This window comes from Pinus tabuliformis, chromosome Q, assembly GCF_031772625.1.
Source record: "Pinus tabuliformis cultivar Carrire ecotype Pingquan chromosome Q, CPIR1, whole genome shotgun sequence".
NCBI lineage: Eukaryota > Viridiplantae > Streptophyta > Pinopsida > Pinales > Pinaceae > Pinus > Pinus tabuliformis.
The window spans coordinates 211,215,950-211,243,532 of record NC_142296.1 but is presented as its reverse complement, the minus strand read 5'-3'; the positions used below and the strand labels follow the sequence as shown (position 1 = coordinate 211,243,532).

Below are 27,583 nucleotides of genomic sequence, written 5' to 3'. Positions count from 1 at the left end.
GGGGGGATATTAACAAGATTTGCTGCTCTAATAAAGCTATTGAATGCCTCTACATCTCTGTTCAGAGTTCTTACCCTTCCTTTCTTTTTTGCTAGAGAGGTAATCATGTTGAAATATACTCCATAGATGGCTTTAGCAATGGAGTGTCTACATTGCATCTTGGAGAGACAATCTAGCATCAACAATTTATCCTCTAGTCTTTGGGAGCTGTAGATATTAGTGCACAGGTATGTGTTGGATTCCCCTATGATTTGCATTTCCAGGGAAATGTATGATCTGGAAGCCTCTGCACTTATAATATGGAGGGAGTGGGGATTCCAGAAAGTGGCTAGGCCTCCCTCCATTCCATTCCCTTCCACTTCTGTGTATTCCATTCTTTTTCCTAAATTTCTGCTTATTCCTTTCATTTTCTGGCTGGAGCACTTGGTTTCTTGTAAAAAAATCATGTCAGGATTTTCATTTTTGACTTTCTTCCTCAGAAGTCTTTGTTTTCTTTGGCTGTTTAGCCCTCTAGCATTCCATGAAAGAATCTTCATAATTAACAAGGTTTAAGAGGAGAATGTGAAAGCCTCAAGGGCTTTCATCTTACCTGAGTTGAGGAGCATCTGACCTAGCTCGTGGAGTGCTTCGTTGTTTGTTCATTGGCCTCTCTTTTTCCTGTGTTTGGCATTGTGGTTTGTTTGGTGTAAACCTTGGGCCTTGATGCCCAGACCCTTTGTGGTGCCAAAGCCTCTTTTCTGCCCTTTTAGTTCTGCATCTTGCCTTGTTAGGAAGAGAAAATTGACTCTGTCTACTTCCTCCTCTGGGATATGTTCCATTCCTTTCTGCTTCCATTGCTCTACCATGGTATTGAGATCCATGCCTTCCCTCTCTAGTATGTCACTGAGTTCCATATCCTCTGTTCCTATTTCACTGGCGGTCATTTCCGCATCTCCTTCTAAGTCTTTTGCCAACTCAGGACCTTGTAGGATCTGGATTGGGATCTTGGGCTTCCTGTGAAGGAACATCCTGGATTTCCTGCGTTAGGTCTGGTACTTGGGGATTTTCAGTTGAAACTATTCCAAACCCAAGAACTTCAAAGGCATTGACAGTTCCTTTGATGGAGGTGCCTGTTTTGGGTTGGTTTTTCCGATTGGCCCATTGTCTCCCATTTGGACGGGAAAAACCTTCCTGATCCTTGCTTGTGTTTTCCTTGGCTTATTCATTGGGCATTCCCTAAACAGGTGTCCATGTTCGTGGCACTTCTGACACCGAAAGGGGATTTGTTCATAATCTATGGCTTGAAAGAAGACTTCATCTCTAAATTCTAGCCATAGACCTTCATGTAGTGCACCTGAAACATCCATTTCAACACATATTCTTGCACAAGAGGTGTACCTTTTTTGCAGGGTGGCCTCCGAGGCTTGGATGAAGGTTCCCAGTTTGTTGCCTATTTGTTCCAATGCTGCAGGTCTCCAGTAATCAATGGGGAGAGAGAATAGGCGAATCCAAACAGGTACATGCGTGAATGTTTCCTGTTCTGGTGCAAAGTTTGGTTTCTAGGGTCTCATATAGAGGCTTACTGAGGCATAGAAATGTAGTCCTCCATAAAAAATGTGATCCCTGTCTTCCAGGTTCGCAAAGACAATAGTGAAGAACCCTTTGGCCCCCAGGTGTAACCTGACATCTCCCTTAGGCTTCCATTGTTGCTTGATCCAGAAACAGAGGGATTTTTCCGTAGGCCAAAAGCCCATGAACTTACAGATCACCGCATGTATTGACATATGGTCTCTGTAAGCTTGCATTTCGGGGTCGGTGATAACAACCCGCAAACTTTCTATCATTTTGGGCTTGCAGCGCCCCAGGTCCTCCTGTTTTCTTGTCGCTGTGGCAGATCCCTCCAGATCTGGGCCGTGCTGGGGCAGGGCCTCGGTTCCCATAGTTTTTTTGTTTTTTCCTTCTGCTCCTTGTGGTTCCTGCTCGGGACTGGGGTTCCCGTTGTCTTTTCCCTCCAGAATCTTGATTCCATTTGTCTGTTTTTGACTTTGGGTTTCCTTGGTTTGCCCACCAGCCTTTTTCTTCTTGCTTAGCTCATCTTTTCCTGCATTTTCAGATCCAGAGATCTGCACCCCTTCCAGTGGGGCCTTTCCTTTATCCATCATTGCTTGTTTGTATGAAGGGGCCCCATTGGTCCCCGTGCGCCTCATCTGTTGGGCCAGGGCAAGCCCACGCCTCCGAAGCTCTGCGAACAGGGCACTGCCCTCCGCCAGAGTTTGTGACAGTATTCAGATTGCAGACCGAAACCCTTGCATCCGGTGTCCTAGTACCTATCCTCTTCTTTTACCTATTCTCTTTTCCTTTTTCCCAAGGATTATATCTTATTTATTTGGGTTTCCATTTTTATTTTCATTAGCAGTATCAACCATTGAATGCTAGTGTAAAAAATAGGCTTGGGATCCCTTCTTAATCATATTGAAGTATTATATCTAGTTACTTTGGGTCACGATTTTGATTTTCATTAGCAGCATCTTCCATTGGTTTTTCGATTTGTGCGCTTTTGGCCAAATCTATTGGCATCCCCTTGGTCTCAAATCCCCTACGTATGAGTTGCTGGAAAAAGGTCTGAGACAAAATTTCAAAGTGGCTCGCAAATTGGACGTTTTTGTTGTTGAATATTTCAAGAAGGGCCACTCTATTGAAGGTTGTTCTTCAAGCCATTCTGGTGTTCCAATTATCGATCCTTCTATCCTCAAAAGGAATTTACAAAGACATTGTTGCTATATTCAGAAAATTCCTATGACAAGGAGCTCAAAGTATCATAAAATGGACACTTTCTTCATGAGAGAATCTTTGTCTTTCGAAATGGGGAGGGAGTCTAGGAATTCAAGACCATGAGATGCTTAATAGGGTGATGGGGGAAACTATGGTGGAAATGTGTACTCATCTAGCATTGGTAAGTTGGCATCTGTATTGTCATTGGAAATAAGTGATTCACCCTTTCTTCCTTGGAGAAAAAATTCATCCTTCACTCAAACTTATCTATATGTTTTAAGGGGTCTTGCTCTTCACAATTTTCTATTATTGGGGTTATGCTATGTACTTCTACTCAAAATAGGTTTTTGACATACCTCAGGTAGATTTCATTTTTTCTATGCACTCATCCTTGTAAGGTTATGTAAGGATATTACCTTGATGAACTTTCCATGTGAAAAATGCCTTAGTCATCAAGCTCTTGCTCTATTGCTTTATGGATAGTTGTATATAGATATCCCATATCAAACTTTCACCTTGACAACTTATCCCTATCAATTGCATTAGTTTTTGTTTTTGTTACTCACCTAGTCTTATCAAATGGAATGATCACTTTCTTTTAGTGTTGTCCAAACATTAATGGAAATTTTGCAATATAAAATGTGTGTCTCATTTACTACATTCATGTTCTTATGAAGAACATCCAATATGTTTCTCCTGAATGTCTACTCAAGACCTTAAAGTTGGCATATGTCTTGATCCCATGACATTCAATCTTAATCTCAATCAACCTTGCAAAAGGTTTACATGTGTGATTGGTTGTTGAATCATCACTATACTATGAGACAAAGGTGGTTGGCCATGTACTTCATCCCAGTAGATACAGGAAATAATATTGATCTCAACCCCTGGGATGATGACTACTTCATATATTAGTGTCCTCATTGGAACTTAAAGGTCCTTTCAAAAAAAGGTGTTGACCTTACATACTCTTACAAAATAGAAACCTAGATCTCAGTCGAGTTAGTATTGAGAAGACAATCAAGGAACTCATAAATTGTCTTCAAATATTTCTTGTCTTGAGACGAAACTTGTAATTAATCATTAGCTCTTGTATCTTGGGTTCCAATGCTCCTACATTCTTTCTCTCAAGGTGTGGTTTTCAAGCTTTTCCCTTTGCAAATTCGTTGTATGCTCATATGTATTTGAATGTCTTCTTTAGTGTTCTCATTCTCTTTGTGAAATCTTGGTCTTCCTCATCTAAGATATTTCTTCATCAGACTTAGGCGGTCCTTCCTCATCTACTAATGGTTCTTTGTAAAATTTAGGCAGTCCATATTTGTCAGTTTCTGATTGAGTTGTGATAAAATCTTCCTTGTGATGGTCCTTGTCTTCAGCTACTTGAATAATTTGGCAATGCTTGGGTGTTAGTGCCCTAAATCTAGGAGAATATCTTATGTTGAGACTACAAAAGTAACAACAACTTGTCCTATGCTACTAAAAATACCATTAGGGGTTATGCTTTTGAATGTAAATTGAGTGAAAAACTTGCATGCCTTCATCACTCTAACCATGTTTATCATTGAAGATATTTTTACTTGGGTTTGCACTTAGAAGATATTATGATCTTGTTGTGGATCCTTGTATTGGTTTCCCAATGCCCTTTTTGTTTTGAAGATCTACCTTGATTTTACAATTATAAATTACAATGGTTGCAAGAGCACTTATCCATACAACATATGCAAAAGAAGTTGAATTTGTTCAACCTCTTTTGGTTATATTTGAAAAATCTAGTTTTTCTCATCCTAATAGGGAAATGTTTGTAGATGAAGATTCCATCTTAGAAACTTTGTCACAAGGAAATTATGTATATTTTTTTGTTGCTTAGTACAAAATCAAGAATTTTTTTCTTTTAAACTCAACATTGGTTGCATTTAGGAGCAAAGAGTTGTCTCCATGTCTTCTTCACGCAAGAAAGTTGTATGGCTTTTAATGATATTAATCTCGACTGAAATCATCGATACCTCGGCACTAGAATGCCAAAAGTTCCACTAAAATACAATACCATGTCTCTCCAAATAGAAACAAAGCACATGGTAACGCCCACCCTAGGGCTCAAATCCACAACCACAAGGTTAAGAGCTTTACACTCTACCAACTGAACTAGACGAGTGTGATTTTTCAACAGAGAATAACTTTTATGGTAGGAAGTTTTTCGTGCATAGACTTGACACAATCTATTTCCCTCTTTTTAGACATTCTATAATATAATGAACTAAGTCTTCACACATGGATGTGGTTGAGAATTCCACATAATGGCTGTGAAGACCTGGGCTTGAATACTAGTAGCCACAATTCACATCTTTAGAAGAGATGGCGATTTTTTCATTTTACTGCTTGTAGTTTGTGTGGTGAGAATTCCATGTTGTGGTCGTGAAGAGCTAGGCTTGAAACTTAGCAGCCACAATTCACACCTTTGGAAGAGATGGTGATTGTTTCACTTTTATTGAAATTCCACACATCTTAAAATTACTTCATAATTTCTGAACAAAGTATGTAATTTGAAGGGTATGAGGTTCAACTATCCTATTTGGCATAGCATGGTTACATGATGCACTATTGAATATCAGCGAGTGGGGCTCTGTCTCTTGGCTTCATGTATAGGTTAAGGCAGGTTTCTTTTTAAAAGCATATGATTTTTTTGTAGGTAGCCTCAGGTATGATTTTCATGTCATATTAGCTTTTTTGGGATATATATGGGTTCAAATGTTTTTTTTTTTCAATCTGGGAGTAATTGTTTATAATTGGTTAAGAGTTTATCTTCTTCAAAAGTAAGTAAAGAAACAGATCATATGCCCATGACCCACAGGTATCTAGTAAAGTGGAAATCTATCCCTTGCAAGGAAATTAGTTATTTCATGTGACATGGTTTTCTTGGATTGCAATGGTGCGCTCTCACACTTCCAAGCTAAAAAATATGAGTTGCATAGAGTTACATGCATTGTGGGATTTTCATCATGGTAATTATATGCAATTATTCGTAGAAATTGTGATGAAATTTTGATCTCTGGATTGTGTTGTTTCTGTGAACTTGCACAACAAATTGGGAATTAGCATAACAAAAGAGAAGCTCCTCTATGCTTCAAAGTGTAATGGAAAACAAATTACAATGTAAATATTACATATGGTCATTTGTGCTTCAAATGTCTCTTCGTGTGAACATTGTATCCAAAACAACCCGTTGCTCATTTTGCTTCTTCAACCCTCCCAAAGTGTTTTTTTTGTTGTAGTCATCTCTTGCACGAATTGAGCAAGTCGATAATTTCCAATTTTCTGGATTGAAATGATGCTATTTATAATACTTCTGAAGATGGTGCAATTGGTAAAACAATGAGCCTCGATAACAAGCTGGTTCTTAGTTCACTGAAGTTATGTCAGTAGAGATAGACATCTAATTTGATTTTGTTGGTCTTTATTATACTATTTTTAGCCAAGATAAGGCTATGAAATACTCTGACAGATTAGAGCAACCATGTACACAATCTCATCTTTAATGTATATTTGGAGAATAGTTTAAGGGTAATTGTGTGCATGAAATTCAAAACATTTGGGGGTTTTACGCTCATTTTTAATTGCCCTTATTCTGGTGCAAACAAATTTTAATTTTTATCTTTTTTGGTGGACAGAAATAGTTATATTTTGCATAAGAAAAGTGTTGTGGCTTCATTGGTCAACATAATAATACAAAAGGGACATTGTCTTACAGTCTAAGCATCAAAAATCTTTTCAAAAGCTATCCTCCACAGAGGATTCACTATTTTTACTTGTATATATTCTATAACAAATGACTAATATTAGATATGTTTTGCAATACATAACAACCAAAATTATTAGTAAACATGCATACTATTTGCTTTCTCATTTTTTTATAGAGAGTGTTAAGAACCCTGAGTAGCTCCAACCATATCCATACAAGGCTATGCAAAGCATGAAGTAACTCCTATATAAAACTCATAAATATATAGATAAATTTCAACATAAATTATTCATGTAATTGAAGTGAAAATATAGTCAGAAACTACTGAATTTTATTAATAAATGAAAGTACATCATGTTGTTCGGCTAGTTCCTGCAAGAACTATTAGCCAGAACTTACTTCAAAAATGTTTATGACGTAAAAGACTTGTACAAAAACAATGAAAGGGAAAAAATAAGCCATAACAACATAAAGAATCCTTCTAGGGTCATCATGATATGATTAAATCAACAAAAGCTTCTCCACAAAAATAAAATAAGCTATTACCACTAACATTAAATGAAAGACCTTCTATAAGCACAAATAGATGCATGAAAGAAAGACAACCCGAAAAGATCACATAAGTAAAGGATGAATCTACTTTCCACCTTATCACTCCTGAGAAGAAAATTGATACCATCAAACAGTTCAACCTCATGTGCTCACAAAAATAGTAAATCAGAGGAAAATAATGACAATTTTCAGAACTTATGGATACATTTCCTCATAGAGTATGGATTATTCCGTTCATTGTTTTCTTCTCTTTTTGTACCCTCTAGAGATAGTTAGAGAGACTAAATGTTTTCAGAATTAGTTTCTCTTCAGTTTTTTTTTTAAATATATTTTACTAGAATTCGGGAAGAAGAATTATAAAGGATTTTATTGTTTAATAAATTAACTTTTTAGAATGCATTTTTTAGTAGGTAAGCCCCCTCATACTTTTCATGAACTTAAACCACCCTTGTGACTCCTGACATGAAAATGTGCAATCATAACGACATCAAATAATAATATGAATTAAATAAAATTCCCCATCATTTATATAGTATGATCTGAAAAATATTCCTTGTACCCCCAACATGCATATCGTAAAAAATAAATATATGTATCATGAAAAGCATTCACCACATATGACTTTAACATCAAAAAACCTTGTGCCTCCCCATATAAAAATGCATATGTACAACCATAGTAAAAATCAACATATGAACATACTATATTAGCCATATAATCTTCACTTGTAACCCCATAAAAATAGTATGTTATCAAACATATACATTCCCAAAAGTATAATGTTGTCAAAAAGTAAACCAGGCTGAAAACATCATGTAGAATAAAAATTTGCATGTTGTAAATGCATTGTGAAACATATATTGAAAATATAAAATTGTATGAAGTTAGTAAAGTAAATATGTGCCTCACATAAGCGAAGCATGTTCAAGATCTCTAATATATTTATCATCAAGTTTTTTCCCTTATTGTCTTTCATTTTCTCCTGAGCATGTATCTCTAGAAACATATCCTCGACAAAAATCTCTCTTGTTACCCGTCTCAGAAGCAGAGGTGTGGGAATGTGATGAGGTAGCCTTTGATGAAGAAAGTGCAGGGGTTGGAGGAAGATGAATTTTTGCTACAACTATGCAAGGGGGCAATGTATGATGAGAAACAGATGGCCATCATGTGTGTCGAGAAGGTTGTGCAAGGTTCCATCCATCAAACAGAGATGGTTGTTGTGGCTCTAAAGGTTGTTGTTGCGGTATCTCAACAATGCTAGGATGTGGTAGTGGCATGTTTTGAGATGGTTGTGGGGTTGGTTGGGGTAGTAGGCTTCCCAGATAAAGGTGCCCCATTTGAGTCAATTGGTTAAATTCTTTGGAATCAACATCAAAATGGATGGAAAATAAGATCCTTTTATTATGGTTTTGTCTCCACAAAGCATTCTCACATCTGCCTTGTCCCCTTCTATTATTGTGCAATCCTCTGCTATGAAAACTCATGGTATATCGTAGCCATAATATTTGTTTTACCATGTGTGTTTTCAATCATAAGATAACAAACAATGAAATAAATATGATCTAAAGTCATATTTATGTAATTGCAAGGGCGTGTGTTAAAATCAGAACATGGGATCCAGGGGAATGGATGGCTCATGCACATTAAAGTAAACAGATTAACAAATGGTTTTCAAATATCAAAACTTAGGGTAAAGTCAAAATGCCAAATACCAATCTACATGTAAGAGTACGTTGTAGTTTTATCCCTAGGGCTTCATAAAAAAAAAAAGAATGGACTTTAAGAATGGAAAAAGAGTGTGTGTAGGATTTATCAGCAACATGAACAACAAAATATCACTTGTTATCGTGAATGATAGCCCACAATCGGAATCCCAACATTTTACAAAGGCCATGGGTATTTTAAATTCATGTTGAGCATGGGAAGCGTTAAAAATTAACATGTTGAGTAGGGGAGACCGTATCGGTGCAAGGAGGTGGAAGTTGAGAATATGGCTAGGTATAGGCTTGCTTCTAAGGTGTATATATATAGAGAGAGTGTTTTGACATTGAACAAAGACAATTTATGAAGAATCGATGGGGATTTTTATAACACATTGTTATATGTTTGCAAATGGTATAATGCATTTCTTGGTATTACAGAGTATTCGTACACAACATGTTTTTTTTTTTTTTTAATTAATTTCGTTCGATATGACTGGATTACTTATACAATGTATGCAAGTCAATGAACTCTTGTTATTTTCATGCAAGCTTATCAGGTTGATATGTGCTCTGGCACAATATAAAAGAAAGATACCGATGTTGAATGAAAAACTTGGATTTGACCATGGCATGAAAGTGGAGCCAAAAGATGAATTTGAAGTGCTTACAGGGATGATACACAAGCCAGGGTGGGCATTACCATGTGCCAATCCAATCACGGAGATGAGTGGTGATGGTGTGTTCAGAGGAGTTGGTGGTATCAATGTTGTTCTTAGCAAACCACATGGGGTTGTGTATGTTGAATATAGTTGAAGAAGGTTTTCATCCATGATGATTTGTGTGATGTATAACCTTCAACAATGGCAGCAATTGCACTGTATGATTTTCCATGACAATAGTAAGAGCACTTTGTTTTGTAATGGGAACACACAATCATTTTGCAAGAAATATGGTGAATATGAAAAATGCTATTGGGATGTGGAAATGGTGCTTACTACAATTAGTATGGTGCATCAATAATAAAGAGGATGATGAAATGGAGTATATACAATGAAATGGAGGATAAGACATGGAGTATGAAAATGATGATGATGATTCTTGCAAATAGAACTTGCAATAGGATGTACAATGTTTATTTGTTGTGATGATTTTTGTATAGGTACATTAATTCTTCAAATTGTTTTATTGGTGTAGGTATCTTGGAATGCTTTGTTTCTCAATCTAATTTGAGATCTTCATTAACCTATTGCTAGTCATATTTAGTGCATGTGTACTTGAAAACACTTATGAACCAAAAGTTTTTTTTTCCTTTGTTGTTTCATTTTTCCTATCAAGCTATTATTTCCATTTTCAATTTTCACTAGTGTCTTACCCCATTTATCCTAATAGGGTTTTCATGAGGAGGAATTCCTTTATTGTAGACTTAAGGTTGCCTCCATGGTGGTTTTCAGCCAAAGGTCTATCCCAAGTGCATTAATGAGGTTTCCACTTGGATATATTATTATTATTATTATTATTTTCTTTTTCATTTGCAATGTTTCTGATATCTAGGCGGCTTGAGAGCATTTTTACTCTCAACCACACCAAATTGTTAGGCTTTGAATATGGTTGTGACTTATTCCTTTTATAGAGGCTTATTGTAGATATTTTCTAAAGAGTGACTACAACAACCCTTGGATTTCTTAGTGATTCGCCATGATTTTACAAGATAATATAATCTGGTGAGAGATTCACCAAAAAAATTATATATACATATTATATTATTAATAAAATCGCCTTCCATTTTTCCTATGTATCATGGAGATTCGCCCATTTATTATACATATAAATTTAGGGAGCCTCTTAAAATTTTCCCTGTTGACCATCTTTGATTTTCATATTGAGACAATCTTTGTCACAATGTGACATTGGACCATGACTAATTTTCACATCGAGACTATCTTTGTCACAATGCGACGTTGAATTATGGTTGACCATGGTTGATTTTCATATTGAGACAATCTTTGTCACAATGTGAGGTTCGATCGTGGTTGACCATGATTGACCATGTTTGATTCTATAAAACATGGTTGACCATGATTAAATATGATTTTCATATTTAAACAATTTTTGTCACAATGCGACATTCAACCATGGTTGACCATGATTGATATTATAAACCCAAGGGATTAATACTATAACCCCAAGGGATTATGAACCAAAGGGAATAATATTAAACTCAAGGGACTAATATTATAAAACCAAGGTGTATAAACCCTAATATAAATATTATAAACATTAAAAGAAACATGGTTAACCATGATTGATTTTCATATTGAGACAATCCTTGTCATAATGCGACATTCGACCATGGTGGATCATGGATGACTATGACCATGATTGATATTATAAATCGAAGGGAATAATAAACCCAAGATATTGATATTATAAACCCAATGGAATAATAAACCTAGGGGATTAATACTAAAACCCCAGGGGATTATGAACCTAAGCAAATAATATTAAATCCAAGGGACTAATATTATAAACTGAAGATATATAAAACCTAAGATAAATATTATAAACACTAAAATAAACATGGTTGACTGTGGCTAATTTTCAAAATGAGAAAATCCTTGTCACAATGTGATGTCAGACCATGGTTGATTTTCATATTGAGACAATGTTTATCACAATGCGATGTTTGACCATGGTTGATCATGTTTGATTTTATAAAACATGGTCCACCATGATTGACCAAGTTTGTCCATGGTTGACCATGATTGACCAAGGTTGTCCATGGTTGACCATGAGTGTCCATGAGTGTCCATGGTTGACCATCATCATTGAACATGATCAAAGACATTTTAATCAAGGATGATCATGGTTGACGAAATTCAACCATGGTCAATCATGATTGACCATCATTGACCATGGTTGATCATGGTTGGCCATGGTTGATTGTGGTTGACCATAAAGGCATTGACCATGGTCGACCCATATTCAAACATGATTAACCATCGCTAATCATGGTTTACCGTAGAGACATTGATTAACCATTATTATCATGGTTGATGATGGTGGAGCACTGGACCATGGAAGATCATCATTGAACATTGTTGATCATGGTAAACGATGGTTAACATTAATTAATCATAGTTGAATATGGTTGAACATGTTTGACTAGATTCAACTATCGTTGACATATTCAATTTTATTAATTTATTAAAAATATTAATTAATTAATAATTTATTTAAAGTAATTTATTTATAAAAATTAATGTTAATACTAATAACAATGTTAATATATTATTATATTATTATAATAACAATGTTAATATATTATTATATAGTGAGCTCGGGAGGCTTCTCTCCAAGCTTTTTGAGTATAGGAATAAAATCTTAAATCAAAATAAATAATTTGTTTCTTTAGGTCCGATAGACCAATGTTTGGTCTCAATGGACGTTAACCATCATCATCATCATCATCATCATCATATTAATTTAAATTTAAACATGATTAAATTAATGTTGAAATATTTTCAATTATAAATGATTTATAATTAAATTATATTTTTATTTTATATATTAATATTATTATAATTTTTTTTTTATACAGCTTGAGTGGTTGAATATGGTTGAACATGTTTGACCAGATTCAACTATGGTTGACATAATCAATTTTATTAATTTAGTAAAAATATTAATTAATTAATAATTTATTTAAAGTAATTTATTTATAAAAATTAATATTAATACTAATAACAATGTTAATATATTATTATATTAATTTAAATTTAAACATGGTTAAATTAATGTTGAAATATTTTCAATTATAAATGATTTATAATTAAATTATATTTATATTTTATATATTAATATTATTATATTTTTTTATTATATATTTTTTTTATACAGCTTGAGTGGGCCTAAGGGTTAAGCGCATGTGTTTCTTCCTAAGAGGTCATAGGTTCAAAACTAGAGGGGGTAGAGTATGTATGCCTCCTAGACTTAGAGCAGTGAAATTGCTGCCCGGAGGTGGGTTGGATGTGACCTTAAAAATAGATATCATAGTCATTCTATTTTACTTTGTAGGTTGGCTGTGACCTTAAAAATAGATATCATAGTCATTCTATTTTACTTTGTAGTCTCTATGGCTGTGAAATAGAGAGTCCCACAAACAAAGGGGTTTCATACACCAATTTGGTGTCTGGCTTGGCTGTGACCTTAAAAATAGATATTATTATTATTATTATAATTAAAATAATAAAAAAACACTTCCCACCTTTTAACAATATTATGATCCAATGTTTTTCATTTATAATAGAAAGCACTGTACATCATGACGGGTAAATATGAAGAGAGATCATAGTCATTCTATTTTACTTTGTAGTCTGCTATGGCTGTGAATTAGAAAGCTCTGTACATCATGACTGGTAAATATGAAGAGAGATCATAGTCATTCTATTTTATTTTGTAGTCTGCTATGGCTGTGAAATAGAAAGTCCCACAAACAAAGGGGTTTCATACACCAATTTGGTGTCTGGATTGGCTGTGACCTTAAAAATAGATATTATTATTATTATTATTATATAATTAAAATAAAAAAATACTTCCCACCTTTTAACAATATTATGATCCAATGTTTTTTATTTATAGTAGAAAGCACTGTACATCATGACGGGTAAATATGAAGAGAGATCATAGTCATTCTATTTTACTTTGTAGTCTGCTATGGCTGTGAATTAGAAAGCTTTGTACATCATGACTGGTAAATATGAAGAGAGATCATAGTCATTCTATTTTACTTTGTAGTCTACTATGGCTGTGAAATAGAAAGTCCCACAAACAAAGGGGTTTCATACACCAATTTGGTGTCTGGCTTGGCTGTGACTTTAAAAATAGATATTATTATTATTATTATTATTATATAATTAAAATAAAAAAATACTTCCCACCTTTTAACAATATTATGATCCAATATTTTTCATTTATAATAGAAAGCTCTGTACATCATGACGGGTAAATATGAAGAGAGATCATAGTCATTCTATTTTACTTTGTAGTCTGCTATGTCTGTGAATTAGAAAGCTCTCTAAATCATGACCGGTAAATATGAAGACAGATCATAGTCATTCTATTTTACTTTGTAGTCTGCTATGGCTGTGAAATAGAAAACTCTGTACATCATGACTGGTAAATACGAAGAGAGATCATAGTCATTCTATTTTACTTTGTATTCTGCTATGGCTGTGAATTTCATTTTGTAAATTATTATTATATTGGGAAGTATCACAAAATAGTCATTCTATTTTACTTTGTATTCTGCTATGGCTGTGAATTTCATTTTGTAAATTATTATTATATTGGGAAGTATCACAAATCAAGCTTTCACCATATCGCTTATAGTAACAGCAACTGAAACGGATGATGAGATGCAGACTCTGGATCCTTCTGCAGTGCCACATAATCACAATTCCGCCAAGCACATCGCCTTCATCTTATGGTATCCTGAATCTCATCCTGTGACTGCAAGGGGATTGTTTCCAATGGACCATCAGAGCTCTCTGCAAGCAAATACTATCATGTTAAATTGATCCATATTCGTCAGTAGAAAGATTGTTGACTCTGTCCTACATGTTTCAACTTTGAAGAACAGAGTCTGTTTAGCATTTTGGTTAACTATCTATATCCAAATGTAAAAAGGTTAAGAAAAAAAATCTCTGTACTCATTAAAATCTAAACTTAAATTAATTAAAATTTGAAGTTCAATTGGATTAATTAATCAAAATTTAACTTGGATTATTTATATGTAACTCCCATTCCGAAGACTTTTAACTCTTTGATTATGATAACACCATATTTTCTACATACAACTCCAATGACATTATTGTCGCCATAGCTGAGTCAGAGTTTTTCCCAAGTGGGAGACTCTGTAACTTTCTTTCCAACAGAAATTTGACAAAATTTTAGAAAACTCTAAATAATTTTAAATGAAACAGAAACCCTTACATAGAACTTGATTTCTGTTTAAACTCTCGATCTCGCCTAAAATTTCGATCAAAATAGTCAAATGAAATCATATCCTTTTGTTAGGTATTTTAACTTTTTTCTATATGATCAGCTTCTCCGGATCCTTGGATAGGTTTTCCAGGTAAAACCTTCAGGGCAATTAATACAGATCCCCGAGCTCCTTTGGCGTAATGTAGTATTTCAATCATGGAAGGTCGTTTCAACGTTCTCAGATATCCTCAGTCCCATGCTCACTGCATCTCGCCAGCGCCATATTCATCAAGGTCTCGCCTGCTTTGTTTTAAGCAATGCCCTCCAGCACTAAGTCCTTTTCTCGCAAAACTCTCTCCTCCACAGCGCCTCTTTGTTTCTCATGGAATCCAGCAGCAGACCCCTACACGGTCCGCCCTGCCGAGACTCTCAAGAATCAGAGCAATGGACGCCGCGGGGCCCCTTGATTATGAAGAAGAAGAAAAGCCTTTAAAGATCGGCATCGTAGGGTTTGGAAACTACGGCCAATTTCTGGCGCAAACCATGGTGAAACAGGGCCACACGGTGCTCGCCCATTCCAGAACGGACTACACGAATGCCGCCGCAAGAATGGGGGTTCGATTCTTCAGAGACGCGGATGATTTCTGTGAAGAGCATCCAGAGATCATACTGTTGTGCTCGTCCATCATTTCGGTGGAGGCCGTGCTTAAATCGCTGCCGACGCAGCGCCTGAAAAGGAGCACGCTTTTCGCAGATGTCTTGTCTGTGAAAGAGTTCCCGCGCCGGCTGTTCCTGCAGGTTTTGCCAGCCGAGTTCGATGTGCTGTGCACTCATCCCATGTTCGGCCCCGAGAGCGGCAAGGACGGCTGGGGTGGCCTCCCTTTTGTTTACGATAAGGTTAGGGTTTTGAACGAGGGTTTGAGAGCCAAACGGTGCGAGCGTTTTCTCAATATATTTTCGCGCGAGGGCTGTCGAATGGTTGAGATGTCATGTGCAGAACATGATCGCTATGCCGCGGAGAGCCAATTCATTACTCACACCGTTGGGAGGATGCTGGGGGGTCTGGGCTTGGAGTCCACTCCGATTGCCACCAAGGGTTATGAAAAATTACTGGAAGTGGCCCGGAATACTGCCGGAGATAGTTTTGATCTTTATTACGGGCTCTTCATGTATAATGTCAATTCGACTGAACAGCTCGAAAGGTTAGATATGGCGTTCGATTCACTCAAGAAGCAGCTGGTTGGGCGGCTACACGACATACTCAGAAGGCAGCTGTTTGGGGGAGTTTCAAGCAGTGGGAATGACGTTCTGAAGGAGAATTCGTCTTCCGTGAATGGTTTTGTGCAAGACGGTTCGGCTTCTGCGAATGGTGTTGTGGAAGAGAATTCGGTTTCTCAGAATGGTGTGGACGAGAATGTTATCGGGCGAAGAATCGACGAGGTTTCGGGTTCAAATTAAGAAGTATAAGAATTCGATTTGTTTGAAGTGGCGTCTGTATTCAGTATGTTATCTGAACTCTGTTAAACGCTTTGTTATTTTATTTTGTAATTTTACTGCACTGTGGATGGCCTAGCCTAGATTCGTTAATCTCTAAGGAGATGAACTAAGTACTCGTGTTTCCCGTTTGTACTCTTGAGCCACATTGTCGTTTCATTTCTGTCTTGTAGAAGGATTTGAAATGCCAACCTGATAATGAATTGCAAAAATTCATAGTTCATGAGAATATCATGACTGAACTTTGGCAAAACCTTCTAATTTTTGTCAACCTGCTAATCAGTTGCAAAATTCTTAGATCATGATAATATGTAGGAACTTTATCTTAAATGTCAGTTATCATGACTGAACTTTGGCAAAACCCTGTTATTTTATGCCAAAATTGCAAAATCTCATATATCATGATAATACGTAGAACTCTAATTTCAAATCTCAGTTATCTTCACTGAACTTCGGTAAAACCCTGTTATTTTATGCCAACTTTACCTCTCAATTGCAAAATCTCAAAATTCATCATAATGTGTAGGAACCCCAATTTTAAATTTCACTTATCATGGCTGGACTTTGGCTAAAGCCTGTTATTTTCTATTGCACGCTTAACCAAGAAAGGTAAACCAAGTTGCATACAATCTCGGAGACTATCATACTCTTATTTCACCAAGACTATCATACTCTTATTTCACCATGTGTTCTCTTGATACTTTACATACATAGTAAATCACATTCCTACCGATCCTGGATTTTTCTTTTTCTGGCAATGGTTGGGAAGTGGCTTTTGGTTGCACTGAGAGTAGCAAGGTGCATCTACAGCTCAGGTAGCTCAGGATAATGTGTTATTTCTATAATTATAACTAATGTAGATCCATCTTAACTCGGGATCTATTAAGCACCTAACCTAGGGCTATCTAAAAACTAATTGAGATCCTAGAAATTACAATAAAAGAAAAAGTGTTTTTATAATATGCATTTTTTCGTTCTTTTCTCCAAAAGCAAAAATTTGCCAAAAATCAGAAGAATGGTCACTAATCCATGTGGAGCTTGTAGGTTTTGCAATTTTTTAGAAACTTTCATATTGATGTATTCTTTGTTCTTATTGGATATGTTCGTTGTAGGTACCATTAGTAGATAATAATGAATTCAAGAATGTAGTTCAAGATGAAATGGTTAAAGGGATGGTGCTGATGTGAGAAGAAAACCAAGATAAATGGTTGCATCAGTGTTGCGGGGGAGCGCCCCCCCTCCCCACCCCCGATCCCGCTCCCAATCCGTGCTCTGGGAGGGAGCGACTTGGGAGCGCGCTCACTAAAAAAATTTCGCTCCCTACCTTTTCGGGAGCATTTTGCCTTTTTTGTAGTTGTTTTTTTGTAGTAATGTTTGAAATGCAATTTTTTTTGAAAGAAGCAAATGATTTTTTGAGTGGGGCAACTTAATGATCAAGTCTACGCCCTAGTATTGATACGCTATTCATGGTAAAAGTGATATTCTCCTTAATCTTCATTTTCATCCTTTTACTTAAATTTTTAACATTATTATAAAATGACTCAGGATGTTTGAGAGTGGTTCCGGCCTCATTGGATTTCATATGGAAAAAGTAGAATTTTAGATTTCATTCAAAATCCAGCAGACTTATCAGTTTTTCAGGATTGAGGGATTGAGGGATTGCAATGTTTCCATTGAATTTTGTCATGTATTAGGGTATGGAACTCGTATTTAATCAAGAGCACCAATCCCTCTATGTACCTTGATGTTAGTGACATGGGTTGTCGAACTCCTCTATCATGACCCTCCTAAAAATGTACGCATCACTCAAACAAAATCTTGACTTGACATGCTATGCTTTTTCTATCTTATGTTAATGCTTAGAGGGTGATATTAATGACAAAGATCCCTATACAGATACAAAGGTAATGACAAAGATACCTCTGGATATTAATGCTTAGAGGGTGATATTATCATATTAATGACAAAGATCCTGATTTTCCAACAAGACTAAAAAATTAGACATTTCTCGTGGTGGCAAGAGGCCCAAGCATAAGAAATAGATAATAGATTTACTTCTCTTTTCTAGTTTCTAGTAGCTTTTATAACTATTGACTTTCATATTTATTACGATATATTTTTAAACAATATATGACAATTTAAGTTTGAAGTTGACAATTATAACTCATTAGTAATGAATTATGAATATGATACTTCATGAAAGTTGAAAGTTGTTTCATTTCATTTCATTTTATAACATTTCATTTCATGTTAAATATTATTTATTGTAATGGTTACACTTAGCTTACAGGTACAACTTTGGTGATCAATGATGATAAATGTTATATATTGAATTTTGAAAGCTTGAAACTTTAAGATTGATGAATCATGAGACTCAATATGTTGTATGTTACCATGTTACTAACTTGTGGACGTGGTTGATGAAGATTATAACTTCTAGATGATTATTGTTATATGGTTCAATCTATGCTTTTTTATGTTTTCTATATCTAATTCATTATTCTACATGTTTTTGTTGACATATATGTATCAAAATATAAAAAATATATATATTATATAAAAAATGCTCCGGGATTCACTCCCAAACTGGGAGCTTCTGAAAATGTCGCTCCTGCTCTGAAGTAACATTGGGTTCCATAGTGATCCAGAAATCTGCATTCAATATTGAATGATTCTACATGGAGCGAGTAGGCATTGGTTGAATTCAAAGATGAGTGAAAGAGGTTGATGAATGCAATATGGCTGTATTGCATTTCTAATAAATGAAAATATTGCTGGCTCTTATAATCTTTAGTTCTTCTATATTTGCTCGAACAGAATAGTGTGGGCTGTTGTAAATTATACACAGTGGTTCTTCTATTTTTTATTTGGATGTGTTTTTTTGAATTCACATTCACTTTTCTGGAAGGGGTCAGAAAATGATCAGTTTCGGAAGGACAAATACCAGATATAAGTTCTCTGGCACTTGTCAAAACACTTCTAATGCAGTGGCCGTTAATTTTTCCCCAAAAATGGAACTTTTCTGTAACTTTATGGCTAAATAATCCCTTTGCGAACACTGTATGGTCCCATTGACCTACCTTTCTCATTTCATTTCATTTTTGTCTTATAGTAGGATTTGATGTGCCAACCTGCTAATTAGCTGCAAAATCTAATAGATCATGGCAATATGTGGGAACTCTATTTTAGATTCCAGTTATCATGAGTGAATATTGGGGAATCCCGGTTGTTTTCTACTGTATCCTTAATTAAGGAAGGCAAACCAAGTTGCATATAATCTTGAACATTCACAGTTTAATCATACCATGAATGTGGGTTCAAACATTTAATCGGTAACGTTGCAATTTTTTTTTTGGGTTGCCTGTTTTATTTTTGTTTTCCTGGAACCGGATATGTTACTTGAAGGGATGCGCTATACTGTTATATTCCCCATAGCACCATACAGCTCTAAAAGCTGACGAGTAAGAACAATACTGTTATTTCTGTAAAATCTCTGAGTGATGAGTGTTTTCTTGTCATTGGTGGGCTAATAAAGCTTAGGTTTATTATTCATTGATTTGTTATTTCGTGAAAGCTCAGTCGGATCTCTGCTTTTTTTCTTGTAGCTGATGTGAAAAACAACAGTATTCTTCTCATTACTCAGCTGTTGCAAAGTTTGGACCCCAAAACAATGGTTTAATGTTTAAAAAGGGCTTTAGAAGTTTCAAGTTGCAAATCACCAAAGTAAAACCTATCTCTAAAATAAGCTCACTCCATAGCCCCCAATTTTTCTATTGAAAAATGATCAAAATCCGAAATTATATGGTAATCCATTTCAAATCAAAATATAACAAACAATCAAATAATAACATCGCCTCCTAACTGCAAGAAATACATGTGATAACAATACTTATACAATCCTAAACAACAAGAACATTGCCTCGTAACTGCAAGAAATACATGTGGTAACAATGCTTGCACAATCCTAAACATTCACAAAAAAAAGACAATATCCAAAACTCCAAAAAGAAATTAGTTTGCCATATTACGTTATTCACAATACCCAAAACCATGATGAACCATGATGAGGAGATAACATAATGCTTGCCAAGACACTTCAGCGTACAAAGATATGAGGTGGAGAGAAGAAAGGTAGGGCATATGCCCGACCATACAGTCTTGCCAACATCCATGTTTTAGCATGTCACAGGGAGTTTGCCTTAATGAAGTGCCCATTGAACGTAATGCAGGGGAAAAAATATTTGCCTCCAAATATTCTGGACGAGGAGGACGTGCCCTTGTTTCCCTTGTTTTAAAGAAGCCTTGACATAATCTACTTTGAAGGTTTGAATCAAGGTTACATCTGTCCACCTAGCAGCGATCAATATATCCCATGCTATATGTTATTTAAGACCCTTAACAGAGCCTGACACAGTACCATGACATACATCCACATCTATGCATAACATAAGACCATCACCATCCCTTTGCTGGCTGCATCTCGTACCAAGGTATTTCTCATTGAATGCAACCTGATGACGAATATGAAATAGAGATACGCAAAATATTGATCGCCTATTCTGATCTCGGGATGCACACCCATTTTCCCGCCATCAACAAGTCGGCAACCTGCAACAAGTCGACAACCAAATAGCAAGCTTCATTTCCTCTCCTCTCTACAACACATGGCAACTCGGAAGCAAGCTTCATTTCCTAAATTGCAACAGAGGAGGACTTGCAACACCTTCTCGAACAATCCACTTGGAATGTTTGGATGTTTGGCTCCAACAATGTTTGTTTCAAAATCTATTCAATTTTGCTTGATCAAATGTAATATACTGCTCAGACTAGTTGCTACTCTGAAACTGAGCAAAATGTTAGTTTCATTGGTGGAATTATTTACAAACATCTACACTAGTAAATAGGGAACCCCTGCCATGGCTAGTGGTGCAGCGACAACCCTGAAAGATGAACTTAGATGTAGATCCTATCTCACGAAGCTGAACTCGAGTTAAAAGTGTCATACCATGGACAGAGCACCAATCTTGAATGTTGAAAACGTTGTGGCCCTCCCATCAAGACTGTATCTTTATCTTCGGCATTCTGGACTTCAATGACTTCAAAAATTACTAATTAAACCAACAAAAATTTTAGTAAACAAATAAATCCAAGAAATTTGCACTTCTTAACACTGAACTGTTTGCTGCAAATCTCCTAGCTTTGATTTACACTGAACATGGAGGCTTAATGTCAGATATAATTTAGGTAAATAATTTTTATAGTGATTGAGTTAATTGGTTTTTATTTTTACTCCAAGAAAATATTAGAATGGTTTTTTACCAAAAGGTTTGTGATGAATTCCACCTAATTGGCCGCCCAACCTATTCATGAGCCGAGCGAAAAAGGAAAAAGGAAAAAAGAATGGGGGATTTCTATTTGCAAAGAGTAATACCATGGACAGAGCGCCAGTCCTGAATGTTGAAAAAGCTGTGGCCCTTCCATCAAGACCGCATCTTTATCTTCGACATTCGGGACTCCAATGACTTCAAGAATTGTTGATTAAACCAACAAATTTTTAGTAAACAAATAAATCCAAAAAATTTGCACTTCGTAACACCGAACTGTTTGCTGCAAATCTCCGAGGTTTGATTTACATCGAACATGGAGGCTAAATGTCAGATATAATTTAGGTGAATAATTTTTATAGTGATTGAGTTAATTGGTTTTATTTTTACTCCAAGCAAATATTAGAATGGTTTTTTACGAAAAGGTTTGTGATGAATTCCACCTAATTGCCCGCCCAACCTATTCACGAGCCTAGCGAAAAAGGGGATTTTTGTTCGCTCCTTTGGTGACTCAATTTGTTTTATTACGGTGAGAAACATGAAGACTGACAGATTAGAAGATTAGAATACAAGTAAAAAGGGATTTCCATCTTTACCATCTTACAAATCCTTTTGAATCATTAAGCTAAAGGAAACTCTTTTAAACATTTTCATTTTCATAGGAAGTATAGTGTTTCTAGCCTATAACTGGAAACTCAAACCCTTTTGAATCATTAAGCTAAAGGAAACTCTTTTAAACATTTTCACTTTCATAGGAAGTATAGTGTTTCTAGCCTATAACTGGAAACTCTCTTTCAGTGAATGTAACATTTAGCATACAAACATTATAATATTAAAGTTTCTTTAACTCTTTCAAAGTTACCGATTACAACCACATGCAACAAAGACATAGCCAATGGCCAACCACATGTTGACTCATTCCTTGATACTTTTCGGATCAAGGTCTCTTCAATCTTCTTGTGAAGTTCTTCATATAACTATGCCAGTTGAGTTTATTAACATATTGTTGAGCAACAAGAAATGCATTCAACAATAAACAACATAATTGTTTTGCTATATAAACCGATGAAACACATTCAACAATAAACAACATAATTGCTTTGCTATATAAACTAATGAAATTTTTGCTTGCTACTGCTACTTCATGATTTGGAATCACCGGTCTCTTCAATTTCCTTGTGAAATGCTTCATATAACTATGCCCGTTGAGTTTATTAACATATTGTTGAGCAACAAGAAATGCATTCAACAATAAACAACATAATTGCTTTGCTATATAAATTGATGAAATTTTTGCTTGCTCTGCTACTTCATGATTTGGAATCACCTTCCCTCTAGTTAAATTTAAGCTAAAAGAAAACGAGTAGGCATAATATAGACATGAGATGTATTTTGAACCAGAAAATGTTTGCATTGCTGCTGACCGTAATAGATATTAAGAATGTAAGGGGTTGGTGTGTTTTTTCAGCCGAAAAGTTTCTTTCGTAGGATGTTTTTATCATAACAGTTGAATCAATTTAGATCCTAAATAGATCAAAATGCCAAATTGGTAAAAGTTTCTTTCGTAGGATGTTTTTATCATAACAGTTGAATCAATTTAGATCCTAAATAGATCAAAATGCCAAATTGGTTTAAGTCTACTTCCGAATTGAAACTATACTAAATTAGTCTCTGGTCATAGTAGGGTTTCTAGATGTTTAGAGCTTAGAGTTTTAGGTTATTTTGTTTTAAATTTTGAATTTATAGTGAAGTTGTGCAGAAGTTGAATTTATGTTTTGATTGTAGCCGTATATACCCAATAAAAAAGAAAAATATTAAAATCAGTCTAGATTCATCTTGACTGAGGATCTACCAAGTATTGAGAGGGATCAAATCTCTTTTCACTCTAAAAAAGGTTTGTATCTCAAAAGATTTGATTCCTATAGGCCCTTAGTAAATCCAGAGTGGATTATTCATAGTTAATTAAATTATAATTATTAATTTTATGTTTTATTATTTTATTTTATTTTGACAGAGTTGATCATGACATTAGATCTCTACCATGCTAGGCTGCATGTTTTTGCAATTTAATTTAATTTAATTTAATTTGATTTTGCATGTGAATTTGTTATGATTTTGGTTTCAAAGTTGCATAATAGGCGCTTGGTAGATCCAGAGTTGAAATGGATTTAGGTTGATTTAATTATTATTCATAATTAATTAAATTATAATTATTAATTTTATGTTTTATTATTTTATTTTATTTTGACAGAGTTGAGCATGACATTAGATCTCTACCATATTGGGCTGCATGTTTTTTCAATTTAATTTAATTTAATTTGATTTTGCATGTGAATTTGTTATGATTTTGGTTTCAAAGTTGCATAATAGGCACTTGATAGATCCAGAGTTGAAATGGATTTAGGCTAATTTAATTATTATTCACAATTAATTAAATTATAATTATTAATTTTATGTTATATTATTTTATTTTATTTTGATAGAGTTGAGCATGACATTAGATCTCTACCAAATCCGGATGCATGTTTTTTTAATTTAGTTTAATTTAATTTGATTTTGCATGTGAATTTGTTATGATTTTGGTTTCAAAGTTGCATATCTATTCATATTTATCTAGATACGTTTAATATATAATACGCATTTGCCAAAATATGAAAGATTAGATATAATTTTGTTTATTTAATTGAAGACTATATATTGATGTATGAAAGCTTGTAGCTAGCCTCTTAAGAGAAATGAAGTGACACATTTTTCAATTTGTTTTGCTATTTTTCAGAAGTCACATAGCTTAATTAGTAAGGAATAAGTGGCCCATAATCCACACATCTTTTTTGCTAGCCAAAGCATTTTTAATTCAATAGCATTGGGATTAGGAATCAAGTGTTATTAAAGAAAAGGAGTAGCCCCTGCTTCCCTTGCGTCTTTTAGACGATCCTAGGGTTGCATCTGAAATTTTTCTCAAAGCACTCGGTTTTCCATCTCTCTTTTTAGGCTCACATAGTGTAATAGGAAGGTAGTAAGTGGTCTATCAACCACATATTATTTTCTTTGTAGGTAAGGGACAAACATAACTTAGTGTAAGTAGGGGATTTTGTAAAGGATCGTTGCATATGCACATCACTTCACACTTTGTATGTTCACTTTGTCACTTACACACACATTGCACTACACACGCTAAGCTACTCTATACTTTGAACAAAGGGCATCAAGTTTCAAGAGATTTTGTACTTGGTTTATTTGAGCTTATTTTTTCACACCATAAGTGAAGGAAGGCACCTAAAAGCAATCATAATTTGAAAAAAAAAATTCCTCACAAGGGCGATAAAATAATTTATAGTTTAGGTTAGCATTGTTAGGGGCAGGCATCCAATAAGCTGCCATGATCATGTTACATTTTGAAACATGAAGTCTTTTAGGGTGCTTCAAATCCTTCATTCATCCCACGAAAAAGACTACCTGGGCTGCACAAAGATCTGATTTAGAGGGGGTTCGTCTTAGGCTCAGCGTGTGCGGTACTATATGGGGCTACCCAACTTGTATAGTTTTTGGTACTGATCACCGATTACCAAGAAGCTAAAGACTCGATTGCCCCTGTGAGACGAAGGTATCCTATTGGCCAAATTTTAGGGCATCTTTCCCTATAGGTGGAGGTGCGGGAAGCACTAAAACTTCATTTATTACATTGGTTGATTCTTTTGGCTGCTGAAAGCGTCGCCAGTTCTTTCGAGATGTAGCTCCAATATGCATCATAAAAGATATTTCCACAAGGCGCAGTTACTTTGAGAGCGTAAATGACAAATAGGTCTTCATAGGATCTTTTATCATACACAAAACAAATTAAAACCATTTTTCATGTTTGATTTATCACATAACTTAACTTAAAGGGAAAGTAACAATTTATTTTTCACTTTGTTTTATGTATGTAATTTTTTTTCATACATAGCCCCCCCACCATAGAAGTGACACACTCCATTTTAAAAATACAGAAATACCTTAATTGTTCATATTAAGAATAATATGACAATGATACCCAAAACAAAACAAATTAAAACCATTTTTCTTGTTTGATTGATTGCATCGTTGATCTTAAAAGGAAATTAACAATTTATTTTTCACTTTGTTTTATGTATGTAATTTTTTTTTATACATATCTCTCCCCTCACCACATAAGTGACTCACTCCATTTTAAAAATACATAAAATACCTTACTTTTTCATAATAAGAATAATAAGTCAATGATACACAAAACATTCCAATTCTCGTTTCACATAAATATACATTAAAATAAATTCCACAAATAAAAACTGAAACGAAATATTTAAGTTTACGAACAAAATATTTTTAAATAATAAAAACAATTAATCAAATTACAATTAATTAAGAAAATTGAAACCATTAACTATATTTCATTCACTATAATTATAAATTCTAATTACTTATAAATAATGTTTCATTTTTGTCCATTAACTATTGTGGAAATGTAATTATGATTGTAAAATATACTATTATTAATACCAAAATTTAATAATTTAATCAAATTCAAATTATCCATTAAAAAAATGAAAAGAAGTGTAAACTTACTTCATAATATATCTTGTACGAATTGAAATATGTTCCCAAAATATTGTTGTTAATATCTAAATGTAAATTTTGTTATACTAAAATGTAAATAATAAATGTACTTGTCATTGAGATTTTGAAATTTGTTACCAAATGATATATAACTGGTTATGGTTTATTAAGTTTTATGTCTTAGGAGCCAAATCAATGTTCTTAACATTTATTTATAAGTGGAGAAAGAAATATAACTAACACAGTTTAATAAAAGCACATGCATATTGAATAAATAAATAACCTACCAAATTCGTCAAATGAAATGACAAAAGTAGGACTGTAATTCTTAGAACTAAAATTTTTAGTTGCAAAGTTTATGTTTGGTTAGAAAAATTCAAAGTAATAAAACTAGTGTAGCCATATAAATGAGATGGCTAATAAATAATGGTAGATATCAATTTTCAAAAAGAGACATGCCTTTCTCTATATATATCAAAGTAAAAAATTTACTTCCAAAGCTTTTGTTTTTGAAAAAGATATGTTTAATTAGAAAAGTTCAATAAAACTAGTGCAACCATATAAATTAGATGACTAGTAAATAATAGACATCAATTCATAATCAATAACGAAACACACTATTTTAGTATTTCTCATATTATTAAGATTTAAAAAAACGTAAAAATCAACTAAAATATAATTTTATTTTAAATTATATTATTATTATTATTAATTACAAAAACAAGTAATACATAAATTAAACATATATAGATTTGGAAAAACATGTAACTAGATTTTTAGTCATGAGGATTCACACTCACTTTACCATGGAGATTTGCTAATGTAAATAAGCTTTGATACAATATCAAGGCTTATCAATACCACATGACCAAAAACCATAACTTGTTTTATATGACACTTGGTTGTATGGCAATTTTTTTAATTAGTCAATTTAATTAAAAAGACAAAAAGAACATAAATATTCTAGAATATTCCACGAAAATTAAATCCCTACCACTAATAATTATTGATGATTCAATTAAAATTCTAAAAGCTCTACTAATTTTCTTAACTTACTAATTAGCATGTTATAGAGTGGGGTGGTTGGTGATAGAGGGGTTATTACATATCCTATAGGATTAATTGAAAGTGCATTTGTTTGGGTTCTTGATATTTCAATAAATAATCATGCTGAATCTTATACACTATGGAAAGGTTTGAAGGCTTCCATCAACTTTGGTTTTCAAATTTTGAAGGTGGTGATGGGTTTTTAGAATGTAACAAGGTGTATGGTTCACATTACTCCATTGAACACTCTTTTGGCTTTAATACTAAAGTGGGTGAAGAAGGTATCTAAGACCTCTCTAGGGTTAACTTCTTGCATGCTTTAAGGGAGAATAATGCTTTGATCGAGATATATGCAAATCAATCCCCACGTTGCTTACGTGAGCAACTATTTGGTTCCACACAATTTTGATTTGGTGAGAGGT

At 34.3% G+C, this 27,583-nt stretch overlaps 1 pseudogene across 1 annotated transcript; it reads left to right on the top strand.

The window, feature by feature from the left end:
* The first annotated feature begins 14,609 nt into the window (after positions 1 to 14,609).
* On the top strand, positions 14,610 to 17,787 carry LOC149218960 (arogenate dehydrogenase 2, chloroplastic pseudogene; annotated as a pseudogene). The gene is made up of 2 exons (XR_016249201.1): positions 14,610 to 16,225; positions 17,331 to 17,787. The product of XR_016249201.1 is annotated as an arogenate dehydrogenase 2, chloroplastic pseudogene (transcript).
* The last annotated feature ends 9,796 nt before the right edge of the window (positions 17,788 to 27,583 follow it).